Here is a 13039-nt window from a genome sequence, read left to right as displayed (position 1 = left end):
TTTGGCCCATTTCCCTCTAAACCCATCCAGGTGCCTTTTAAATGTTGTAATTGTACCAGTCTCCACCACTTCCTCTGGCAGCTCATTCCATACACATATCATCCTCTGTGAAAATGTTGCCCCTTAGGTCCCTTGTAAGTTTTTCCCCTCTCACGTTAAACCTATGCCCCCTAGTTTTGGACACCCCCATCTTGGCAAAACGACCTTGGCTATTCACCTTATCCATGCCCCTTGTGATTTTATACACTTCTATAAGGTCACCCTCTACACCTGAAACATGCTGAGCTAATGTTCTTGTGAACTGCATAAATAGGGAAGTATAGAGAGCTTTAAACTAAATAGTAAGGGCAAGGGAATAAATTTGGAAAGATAGAATATATTGAAAGAGTGAAAATAATATATGAGAGGAAAATGGTAATATGGGAAATCAGGATCAGAGAATGGCAGGTGGGACAGAGAGAAACATCTTAAGAATGTGCCAAAGATCTACATACAAAGATCTGCAAAGTAGTAAAAGACCAATCTGCAGTTTTTCTTCTGAATGCACTTGACATTCATAACCAAATAAATGAATTTATCATGCATATTGAACAAAAAAAAATTGATAACCATTATGAAGATGTGGCTACAATCTAAGGATTGGATCTGAATATTGAGGGATATATAACTTTTAAGAGGAATAGGGAGAGAGGTAAAGGTGGAGGAGCAGCAGTGTTAAGCAAGGCTGAAGTTTCTGCAATAGTTAGAGATGACCTAGGTTCAGGAGATTATGATGTAGGGTTGGTGTGAGTGGAGATGAGGAACAGTAGAGAAAGAACTCACTTGATCGACAGGATTCCCAATAGTAACCATGATGCAGGATGATGCATGTGAGGAGAAATTTTAGTGCTTGTAGTAAAGGGACAGCAATCATCCTTTAAGAACAAAATACTGCAGATGCTGGAAATCTGAATAAAGTAGAAAATGCTGAAGAAACACAGCAGGTCAGGCAGCATTTGTGCAGAAAGAAACAGAGTTAGTGTTTTGTATCCAAAGATTCTTCTTTGGAACTTTGGATTCAAAACATTAACTGTTTCTGTCTTTGCTGATGCTGTCAGAGCTGTCTAGTTTCTGCAAAATTTGTTTCTTTTTAAGAAATAACCATGAATATTGGTGAACCAAGTGGATTTTTATAACAATTGACAATAGGTCGCCATTAGACCAGCACTTTATTCCAGATTTTCTCGAATTCAAAATTTCGCATTCTGCCATTGTGGTATTCAAACCTAAATCCCGAGAACATTACCCTGGGGTTCTGGCTTACTAGACTGTTGAAATTACTGCTATTCTACCTTCTACCTATTCTCTGTACGAACTAGAAAAATCAGATTAGCAGTAGTATTCTGGATAAGGGGCTCACAGAATATTTTTGAGGAAGTTTCTTTGAGCAGAATTGACCAGAGAACATGGAACGTTAGAGATGATATTATATAATGTGACAGGATTAATAAATGATCTGCATTTTAAACTTGCATAAGGGTAACACTGTGAGTATGAAAACTGAGCTAGTTGAAGTGAACTACCATACTAGGATGGGGAAATAGAACAATAGAGGTGCAATAGCTGACATTTGAAGGGATCGCTTTGGAGTATTCAGGGATAAGTATATTCATACTGCAATAAAACATTCTAAAGGGAGGACCCATCATCTGTGGTTAACTGGAGAAGCTAAGGAAAGCATCACATTTAAGAAAAAAGCATTAACTGCAATGATGAGTGAAAGGTCCGATGATTGGACAGAGTATAAAGAAAGGCAGAGACTAACTAAAAGGCTAATCAGGAGGAAGAACTTAATGCATCAGAGGAGACTATCTAAAAATGTAAAACAGATAGCAACAGTGTGTACAGGTGTTTAAAAAGAAAGCAAGTAAATAAAGTGACTGTTGGTCTTGTGGTGAGTAGAAATGGGGAGTTAATAGTGGATAATAAGAAAATAGCTTATGAAATTAACAAATATCTTGCTATTGTCTTTATGATAGACTGCAAAAATATTCAGTGAGAACTGTAGTCAGGAGGTGAAAGGGAGAGAAGAACAGTTAATTACTATGACAGGGAAGTGGGACTAAGAAAACTGATGAAGCTGCAGCTGACAGGTCTCCAGGTTCAGATGCACTTATGCTAAGCTATTAGAGGAGCTGGAAATGAGCTAGGAGTTGCAATTGTTAATTTTCCAAAATTTTTTAGATACAGGGAAGGTTCATTTTGAGTGGAAAGTAACATGACCCCTCCATATAAGAAGAAAGGGAGGTACAAAACAGAAAACAATAGACAAGTTAACTGAGTTAGTCAAAATAAGTAAAACAATCAGGAAAAATCAGCACAGATTCATGAAAGGAGAATAATTTTCAACTGATCTTTTCGACCTGAAAAGTACCTTGTGCTGTGGATAAAGGGGAGCCTACAGGTGTAGATCTGCAGAAGGTATTTGATAAGACGCCATGTCATGGGTTATTAAAGAAAATAAAAGCTGATCATGTCGGGAGTAACATATTAACATGGATAGATGATTAGCTAGCTGGCAGAAAACAAAATATGCTTAAATGTGTCTTTGTTTGACTGGCACAATGTAATTGCTGGAGTCTGTCAGAAGACACATTATCTTTTAATTTAAATCAATAACTACCTGAGACAAAATGAAGGCCTGGCAACTAATTCACATGCAAAACAAAGATAGGTATAGTGACTGGAACCAGATAGAGCTTGTTGACTATGAGGTCCTTGATTCAGCTTGTTAACCTGGGTCACAGGAAAGCCTTGGCTGACCAGTATAAACAGAAAATATGTCTGGATGGAATTTCACATTGGCCCCAAAGTCCCGCACTTCCCAAAGGAGTCCGTGTCTTACAATCTGAGCCACATCCAGAATTTTAGTTTTGTCCCCTTCAGGGACGTAAAACAGTGGACCTTGTATCAACTGCTGCTGCACACCATCCACCTCTTTTCCATCAACCACGGCCCAGACACGCCTTGTTGTGCCCATTTGCCACTGGGCAGTGGGGATCCCCAATGGAAGGCTCTCTACACAGGAGTCCTCCCCCTTTCTCTTGGAGATCTGGGCTGGAGCATATTGCAGCAGCAGTTCCCTGCAACCACAGATTGTGGTTCACAGACTCCCAGCTCAACTGCTTGTTCTGGTGCTGGTGTGGAATCCGTTGACCATGTATTTCTTGGGTGTGGGTGTTTGCACTTCTTTTTTAGTTTTCTGAAAAACCTTCTGCTCTACTTTTGGTTGCACTTCAGCTCCTGCAAAGGAGGGAGGGCAGCTCAGAGGGCCTCCTCGTGGGCCTGCTCCTGGGCCTGGCTAAATTGACCATAAACAGATCCAGGCAGCGGGCCAGGGAGGGGGTTACGTTCATGTCTGGGTGTCCTTGGAGAAGGAGATGCGGTGTCTTTCAACACCTTCGAGGTTTTCAGAGAGAGGTGCGCACTGCGGGGTGTGAAGTACTTTATTTCCCCTATTTTGATGTAGTCCCTGACCTCCCCTTTCACTTTTTGACTATGCAGCATTGCCCATTGATTAGAAGGGCACTCTTGTCACTGGCCACTTCAGTGATTCCTTTCTTCTTGGTGGTGGAAAACGAATAAAGATTTATGCACTTGTTGTTTTTCACTCTGTCCTGCCTGCACACACAATATGGGTGCTGGGGAAATAAAAACCAAAATATAAATAGGGTTCTTTGAATTCCAGGAGCAGCAATTACTGTTTTATATGCTGTTGCATTGTTTTGGAACTTTGGAGGAAAAAAAAGTCAAAACAACATCAGTTTTAAAAGGGAGAGGAATGGACAAAGGAAGCACATGGTGAGATCAGTGCAGGGGGCAGAAGGAGAGAGAGAGAGAGAGAGAGAAACTGACAGAGCAGTGAACCTGCACAGTCACTGCTTTTGCTGTTTGAACTCATGCATTGCTGGACATCGGAGTGCATCTGGGAAAATTACCGAACAGTGAAATTCACAACTAATCTTGGAGGAACCTGTTTGGGAGAAGTCACAGTACAGAAACAGAAGTGAATATTTAAGCATGGCCTTACAGTAAGTCTGCAGTAGTGAGTTGAGTGGGTTCTTTCTTGATTATATGTTTTATTGAGATATGTCTCTTGATTAAACTTAAAATATAAGCCATGAGTATTAATTTAACCTGGAGCAGTATTTTGTAGAGGAATAAGATGATGCTATTTTCTGGGTCTGTAGATTGTGAAGGAGCAAAAATGGCCTTGGGTAGAGTGATATGCTCTTCTTGTCGGATGTGGAGGTTTAAGGAGAGTTTATGGGTTACTGAGGATTATATCTGCCACATATGCCATTGGTTGCGAATTCTATCAGAGCGAATGGGTCAGTTGGAGACACAGTAAGAGGTAATGAAGAATTTACAAGAGCAAGAGGATGTGATGAATGGCAGTTTTAGGAAGGGGGAAAAGTCATAGATACAGTCACATGGGTTAACTCCAGGAAAGTAAGAGAGGTAGGAGTTAGTGCAAGAGTCTTCTGTGGCTATCCTCATTTCAAACAAGTATACTGTTTTGGAAAATGTAGGGGATGATGGATTCTGAGGGGAACGTAGCACGAACAGCCAAGTTTCTGGTATTGAGACTGGCTGTAATGCAATGAGGGGTATGTCTGGTTCCAAGAGATCAATTGTGTTAGGGGACTCTCTAGTCTGAGGTACAGACAGACGTTTGAGTGGCCAGCAGCAACACATCAGAATGGTGTGTTGCTTCCCAAGTGCAAGGATCAAGGAGTCTCAGAGAGGGTGCAGAATGTTCTCAAGGGGAGAGAGGGGCCAGCAAGAGGTCATTGTCCACATCAGAATCAACAACATAGGAAGGGAAAAGGTTGAGATTCTGAAGGGAGATTGCAAATTGTTAGGTAGGAATTTAAAAAGGAGGTCCTCGAGAGTAGTGATATCTGGATTATTCCCGGTGCTACGAGCTTGTAAGGACAGGAGTAGGAGGATAGAGCAGATGAATGCATGGCTGAGGAGCTGGTGTATGGGAGAAAGATTCACATTTTTGAATCATTGGAAGCTCTTTTGGGGCAGAAATGACCTGTACAAGACAGATTGGAAGGGGACTAATATACTGGCAGGGAGATTTGCTAAAGCTGCTCGGGAGGATTTAAACTAGTAAGGAGGTGAGGGGGGCCCGGGAGATAGTGAGGAAAGAGATCAATCTGAGACTGGTACAGTTGAGTACAGAAGCAAGTCAAACAGTCAAGGCAGGCAGGGACAAGATAGGACTAATAAATTAAACTGCATTTATTTCAGTGCAGGGGGCCGAACAGAAAAGGCAGATGAACTCAGGGCATAGCTATGAACATGTGACTGGGATATTATAGAAATTACAGAAACATGGCTCAGGGATGGATAGGACTGACAGCTTATGTTCCCTGATACAAATGCTACAGTAAGTATAGAAAGGGGGGCAAGAGAGGAGAGGGAGTGGCGTTTTTGTTAAGGGATAGCATTACAGCTGTACTGAGGGAGGATATTCCTGGAAATACATCCAGGGAAGTTATTTGGGTGGAGCTGAGAAATAAGAAAGGTGTGATCTCCTTATTGGGATTGTATTATAGACCCCCTAATAGTCAGAGGGTTATAGAGAAACAAATTTGTAAGGAGATTTCAGTTATCTGTAAGAATAATAGGGTGGTTATGGTAGGGGATTTTAACTTTCCAAACATAGACAAGGACTGCCATAGTGTTAAAGGTTTAGATTGAGAGGAATTTGTTCAGTGTGTTCAAGAACATTTTCTGATTCAATGTGTGCATGTACCAATGAGAGAAGGTGCAAAACTTGACTTAATCTTGGGAAATGAGGCAGGGCAGGTGACGAGGTGTCAGTGGGAGAGCACTTTGGGGCCAGCGACCATAATTCTATTAGATTTAACATAGTGATGGAAAACAATAGATCAGATCGAAAAGTTGAAGTTCTGAATTGGAAGAAGATTTTGATGGTATTAGGCAAGAACTTTCAAAAGCTGATTGGGGGCAGATGTTCGCAGGTAAAGGGACAGCTGGAAGATGGGAAGCCTTCAGAAATGACATAACGAGAGAAAGTATATTCCTGTTAGGGTGAAAGGGGAGGCTGGTAGGTATAGGGAATGCTGAACGACAAAATAATTTGAGGGTTTGGTTAAGAAAAAGAAAGAAGCATATGTCAGGTTATAGACAGGATAGATCAAGTGAATCCTCAGAAGAGTACAAAGGCAGTAGAGGCATACTTAAGATGGAAATCAGGAGGGCAAAAAGGGGACATGAAATAACTTTGGCAAATAGGGTTAAGGAGAATATTTTACAAATTTTACAAATACATTAAGAGCAAAAGGATAACTAGGGAGAAAATAGGGTCCCTCAAAGATCAGCAAGGCGACCTTTTTGTGGAGCAGCAGAAAATGGGGGAGATACTAAATGAGTATTTTACGTCAATATTTACTGTGGAAAAGGACATGGAAGATACAGAATGTAAGGAAATAGATGGTGACATCTAGAAAAATGTCCATATTACAGAGGAGGAAGTACCTGATGTCTTGAAATGCATAAAGGTGGATAAATCCCCAGGACCTGATCAGTTGTACCCTAGAGCTCTGTGGGAAGCTAGGGAAGTGATTTGTTGGGCCTCTTACTGAAATAGCTGAAAATGTGTTGCTGGTTAAAGCACAGCAGGTTAGGCAGCATCCAAGGAACAGGAAATTCGACGTTTCAGGCCAGAGCCCTTCATCAGGAATTCCTGATGAAGGGCTCTGGCCCGAAACGTCGAATTTCCTGTTCCTTGGATGCTGCCTAACCTGCTGTGCTTTAACCAGCAACACATTTTCAACTCTGATCTCCAGCATCTGCAGACCTCACTTTTTACTCTTACTGAAATATTTGTATCATTGATGGTCACAGGTGAGGTGCAGGAAGACTGGAAGTTGGCTAATGTGCGCTGTTGAAGAAGGGTGGTAAGGACAAGCCAGGGAACTATAGACCAGTGAGTCTGACATCAGTGATGGGCAGGTTGTTGGAGGGAATCCTGAGAGACAGGATGTAAATGCATTTGGAAAGGCAAGGACTGATTAGTGATAGTCAACATGGCTTTGTGCTTGGGAAATCCTGTCTCACAAACTTGATTGAATTTTTTGAGGAATTAACTAAGAGGATAGATGATGGCAGATCATTAGATGTGACCTATTTGGACTTCAGTAACGCAATTGACAAGGTTTCCCACGGGAGACTGTTAGCAAGATTAGATCTCACAGAATACAGAGAAAACTACACATTTGGATACTGAACTGGCTCAAAAATAGAAGACGGAAGTGGTGGAGGGTTGTTTTTTTAGACTGGAATCCTGTGACCAGTGGAGAGCCACAAGGATCGGTGCTAGGTCCACTTCTTTTCATTATTTATATAAATGATTTGGATGTGAGCATAAGAGGTGTAGTTAGTATGTTTGCAGATGATACCAAAATTAGAGGTGTAGTGGACAGCGAAGAGGGTTACCTCCAATTACAACGGGATATCGATCAGATGGGCCAATGGGCTGAGAGGTGACAGATGGAGTTTATTTTAGGTAAATGGAAGGTGCTACATTTTGGGAAAGCAAATTTTAGCAGGACGTATACACTGAATGGTAAGGTCCTAGGGAGTGTTGCTGAACAAAGAGACCTTGGAGTGCAGGTTCATAGCTCCTTGAAAGTGGAGTTGTAGGTAGATAGGATAGTGAAGAAGGCATTTGGCATGCTTTCCTTTATTGGTCAGAGTATTGAGTACAGGAGTTGTGAGGTCATGTTGCAGCTGTACAGGACATTGGTTAGGCCGCTGTTGGAATATTGCATGCAATTCTGGTCTCCTTCCTATCAGAAAGATGTTGTGAAAATTGAAAGGGTTCAGAAAAGATTTACAAGGATGTTGCCAGGGTTGGAGGATTTGAGCTACAGGGAAAGGCTGAACAGGCTGGGGATGTTTTCTCTGTAGTATCGGAGGCTGAGGGGTGACCTTATAGAGGTTTACAAAATCATGAGGGATATGGACAGGGTAAATAGACAAGGTCTTTTCCCTGTGGTCAGGGATCCAGAACAAGAGGGCATAGGTTTAGGGTGAGAGGGGAAAGATATAGAAGAGACCCAAGGGGCAACGTTTTCACACGTATGTGGAATGGACTGCCAGAGGAAGTGGTGGAGGCTAGTACAATTGCAATATTTAAAAGGCATCTGGATGGGTATATGAACAGGAAGGGCTTGGAGGGATATGTGCCAGGTGCTGGCAGGTGGGACTAGATTGGGTTGATATATCTGGTTGTCATGGACAAGTTGGACGAAAGGGTCTGTTTCCATGCTGTATATCTTTCTGACTATGACTCTATGACAATGAGCGTCAGAGGGTCTGTTCACTCTAAGAGCTGGCTGTAAGGGAGCTGGATCACTTTTAAAAAAAAATAAACAGGAAATAGCCAGAAGGGGCATGGGGCAGACCGAGACCGGAAGAGACGGGCTACTTTGTGATCAAAAGATGGGGGGAGGGGGTGTTCTGCTAGATTGCAGGTGTCTCTGTGATATATGTACTGTTTTATTGTTTGGTTGATCGAACTGTTTTGTACGTGTTTGCATCTACTGTTTCCTTTTTAGTGAGATAAGGTGGGATTTGAGGTTCATCTTCATTTCCCTGCAAACTGGTTGAACAGTGGGGTTTGGGGTTTAGCCTCGCTGTCCCTTTCCTCTGTAAATTGCTATTTCCTGTAAGCTGCTGCTTATTTTTCATTGTTAACCATTTGATTGTATTTTGCACAGTTTGCTAAAGTTTTGAAAGTTATAAACAGGAAATTTAGAATATCCTCAGTACAGAGGACTTGACTCCAAGCTGACTGGCCACAAACAGTGTACTGTGCACAAGTAAAGGGTGATTTGGTGATGGGATACCGGTCTTTGTGCAGTTATTTCTGTGGTGACGAGCGTGGGATCAATAATGTATCATGTAGAAGTGCCTACTGGCTGAAGCCCAACTAGACTTCAAACAGGTCATAAAGTCATAGAGATGTACAGCATGGAAACAGACCCTTCTGTCATTAGAAAATGCGGCAAGTGAAGCATGGGAGGTACAGGGCTTTCCAATGGATGTGTATACCCTCACCTGTCTGACTGAATTTGGGGAGCACCACTTGAGTGTAGGCAAGAGCAGAACCTCACGCAGGGTATATCCTAAGCAGAGGGACCCTAGGCCAGCACACATCAGAATCCCATTACAAAGCCGAGCGTCAGCCAAGTGATTAAAACGTTGTTCAGAATCTGGGCCAGCAAGACATTGTATTTGCTGCTGGTATGTGGATTCAAGATAGCAAAGGAATCCTTCAAGGCCTGACTTGAGTAAGGAAGCTCAGAGGCCAGAACCCAGGAGAGTGCACACCCTGGAAAATCTCCCAATATGTGGGTTGGAGCAATTAAACTGCTTAGCAACATCCAATTCAGAAACAATTAAAATGAATGGTTGGTTAATGGTCTCCCAGGTACATGGAGGTCGATACCAGCACAGCTGTATCTGTGGTTGCAGAATCGGTCTTTAAAAAGATTTGCTTGGGACTCCAATCCTTAAGTTTCTGCATGACCTCAGCCATACTGAGAATGTACGCTGGGGAACCATTGCAGATTAAGGATGTGACTTCAGTTCCAGTCTCCTATGGGAAGCAGTTGGTGCACTTATCAACAATGGCAGTTAAAAGTTTGGGCCCAATCCTATTGGAACAGAATTGGCTGAGAAAGATTATCCTTGATTGGCAGAACATTGTTCAATTACAAAATGACTGCCTCCGTGAAATCCTAAGGAAATACCTAGGAGCATTTCAGGCAGTGCTTGGAATTATCAAAGGGGCCAAAGCCACTTTACATGTTGACAGGAAGCAATTCCTAGGTTTTTCACGGCCCATCTGGTGCCACTTGCCTTTTGGCAGAAATTGGGAGGCTGGAGAGTGAAAGGATCCTCAAACCAGTGCAGTTGGAAGAATTGGCAGCACCTGTTATACCAGTTGTGAAGCTTGATGGCTCAGTTTGCCTTTGCGGTGGTTTTAAGCAAATGGTAAACTGCTACTCACAGCTGGATTAATACCCGATTCCTCATATAAAGGACTTGTATGCAAAGTTAGTAGGGGGAGCTGTCTTTTACGAAGCTGGACATGAGCCACACTTACCTGTAATTATGACTGGATGAGGAGTACCAGACATACACTACAGTTAATACCCATAAGGGCTTATACCAATAAACAAGACTGCCATTTGCAGTATCATCAGCCTGTGCTCTTTTCTAGCGGACCATGGAGAACATTTTTCAAGGGCTGCCATTTATCTGGATGACATACCATAACAGAGACCAAAAAAAGCACTTGGAGAACTTGGGACATAGTGCTTAAATGTTTTTTCGCAGGTGGGCGGGTGCCTTAGAATGGAAAAATATGTGTTAGGCGCCCCAGGTGACCTGCTGTTGGTTCTGATATAACGCAGTAGTTCTATCCTCGTTTGATCTCGTGTTATAAGAAAATCACGCAGTATCCATGCCCTTTAAACTAATGGGACCAGAATCAAATTACAGCCAACACAGGTAAGGAAAGTTCACATTCCACAAATAATAGTCTAAATTCTTCAATCATATTAAAGCCAATTTGCGTTGAAGAAACACACGTTATAGCAGAATCAATTGTCCTTGGGTGACAGAGTCATCAAAACTTCGTTGGAGGATAAAATGAAGCCTATCAAAGGTGCCCTGTTTCCCATGTCTGCGCTGAAGTTTAGGTCTTTCCTTGAATGAGTGAATTATTACAGAACATTTATACATAACCTGGCCTCCATCTTGGCACCCTTACACCTGCTGTTGAGGAAGTGTCAGCCTTGAAAATAGTCACATAGCCAAGAAGTAGCCTTTAGGGAAGGTATTGGCCCATTATGATCAGAAGCAAGAGGTAGTCCTGACATGCGATGCCTCCTTTTGGTAGCCAAAAGGAGAGGAACACCCGATAGTGTATGCTTCCCAGAGTTTGGCTGATACCAAACACAAAAGTGACCAGATAAAGAAGGAAGGTTTACGGTCATCTTCGGTGTGAGGAAGTTCCAGCAGTACCTTTTATGGATGGGAATTTGTCATAGTTACAGATCACAAGCCCCTGCTAGAGCTACTGAAGGAAGACAAAGACTGTGCCGCCCATAGCTTCCAGTAGAATTCAGCCTCCGATACTCCAGGGAAAACAGTCCTAACCTATTCAGCCCCTTCCGATAGGCTCAAACCCTTCAACCCTGACAACATCATTGTAAATATTTTCTGAACCCTTTCAAAGTGAACAGCTTGGCTGTTAACTGGATGTTTATGATAAAGCAAGAGAAGCCTCTGATCTACTGAAGGCGCAGGTTCAATGTCACTATCCTTCTGTAGTAAAAGTAACTGAAGCCTGAAGAAAGCCAGTTATTTTCTCCCGTAATTGTTGTAAGCTGCTGCCTTTAACCAGTAACTAAAATACTTCACTCCAATAACACTATTTTTGTTCATTGTCTGAATGTGTGTGTAGGAGTCTTTAAAAGGGAATTAGAGTTTCAACTAGGAGAATTATATGTTGATCATTCATAGTTGTGTTTATACGTGGCTAGAACTGACTTATTTGTAATAAACAGTAGTTTCTGTAAACTACAGGAATCCAATCGGTGTTTTCTATTAACCTGATTCCATTCAAGTAAATTGAGAAAATTACATTCTTTGGTGAACTACAAACTTTTGTGACATCCCTGGGAGTAGTAGGGGCTCAAGGATCAGAACACTCTTTCTTACATGTATCAGTACCCTATTCAGTTACTGACCCCCAGGATGAGCCCTCATGGTCTTCCATTACCACTGAATCACAATTATCGTGGTGCAGGAGGAGACCATTCAGCCCTTGTGCCTGTACCAGCTTTATTATCTAATGCCAATGTACTGCCTATTCCCCATATCTCTACACACCATTACGATCCAAATAATTGTCCAGTGTCCTCCTGACTGCCTCAATTGAACCTGTCTTCAGGCAGTGGAAGATATTTCCAGACAGTGGAAGATATCTCCTATTCCCAGTTTAGCATTCAGGCTTTACATGGTCATCAGAAGCTCAGGCTAAATATTAGAATACTGAGAATAATTTTCTCTCCATGTAGACCACGTTTAGCTTTAGCGTATTGGAATGTCACTTGTATACTTTCTGACTGAAATCTTGAAGGTAAAAGCAGGGATCTCTTCCAGCCCTGGTTTGCCCTTCCATTGGCTAGGAGTACCATGGACAGAAGATGCAGTATTATGCAATTTTTCCACCAATTACTCATTTTCATGTAGATCAAAGGTATGAGTAGATTAGTTTCAAAGTTGATTGCTGGAGATATTAACTTAGTATTAGATCCAAAATGCATGGATAATGAGGTAAGCAGCTCGTGCAGAAGTCTTTTGTATCTATACCCATTTCAAACAAGTATGCTGTTTTGGTAATTGTAGAGGGAGATGGATTCTCAGGGGAACATAGCACGAACAGCCATGTTTCTGGCATTGAGACTGGTACTAATGCAACAAAGGGTACGTTGGGTTCCAAGAGATCAATTGTGTTAGGGGATTCTCTAGACCAAGGTACAGACATACATTTCTGTGGCCAGCAGAGAAAAAGCAGAATGGTGTGTTGCTTTCCTGGTGCCAGGATCAAGGATTCCTCAGAGAGGGTGCAGAATGTTCTCAAGGGGGAGAGGGGCCAGCAAGAGGCCATTGTCCACAATGGAACCAACAACGTAGGAAGGGAAAAGGTTGAGAGTTTGAATGGAGAGATTACAGAGAGTTAGTCAGGAATTTAAAAAGGAGGTCCTCGAAAGTAGTAATATCTGGATTACTCCCGGCGCTACAGGCTAGTGAGGGCAGCAATAGGAGGACAGAGCAGATGAATGCATGGCTGAGGAGCTGATGTATGGAAGAAGGATTCACATTTTTGGATCATTGGAATCTCTTTTGGGATAAAAGTGACCTGCACAAGAAGGACAGATTG

The 13039-nt window shown here is 42.2% G+C and overlaps 2 protein-coding genes across 3 annotated transcripts in view; one reads left to right on the top strand and one right to left on the bottom strand.

The window, feature by feature from the left end:
- Positions 1-13039, top strand: part of ift140 (intraflagellar transport 140 homolog (Chlamydomonas)) — a 147070-nt gene that overhangs the window by 60653 nt on the left and 73378 nt on the right. The window lies entirely within an intron of this gene.
- The window catches only part of tmem204 (transmembrane protein 204), a 44608-nt gene that overhangs the window by 3818 nt on the left and 27751 nt on the right, over positions 1-13039 (bottom strand). The gene's annotated exons all lie outside the window — the stretch shown is intronic.

This window comes from Hemiscyllium ocellatum, chromosome 20 (genome assembly GCF_020745735.1).
Source record: "Hemiscyllium ocellatum isolate sHemOce1 chromosome 20, sHemOce1.pat.X.cur, whole genome shotgun sequence".
Lineage (NCBI taxonomy): Eukaryota > Metazoa > Chordata > Chondrichthyes > Orectolobiformes > Hemiscylliidae > Hemiscyllium > Hemiscyllium ocellatum.
The sequence above is the reverse complement of the archived record's forward strand: the minus strand, read 5'-3'. Positions and strand labels throughout refer to the sequence as shown.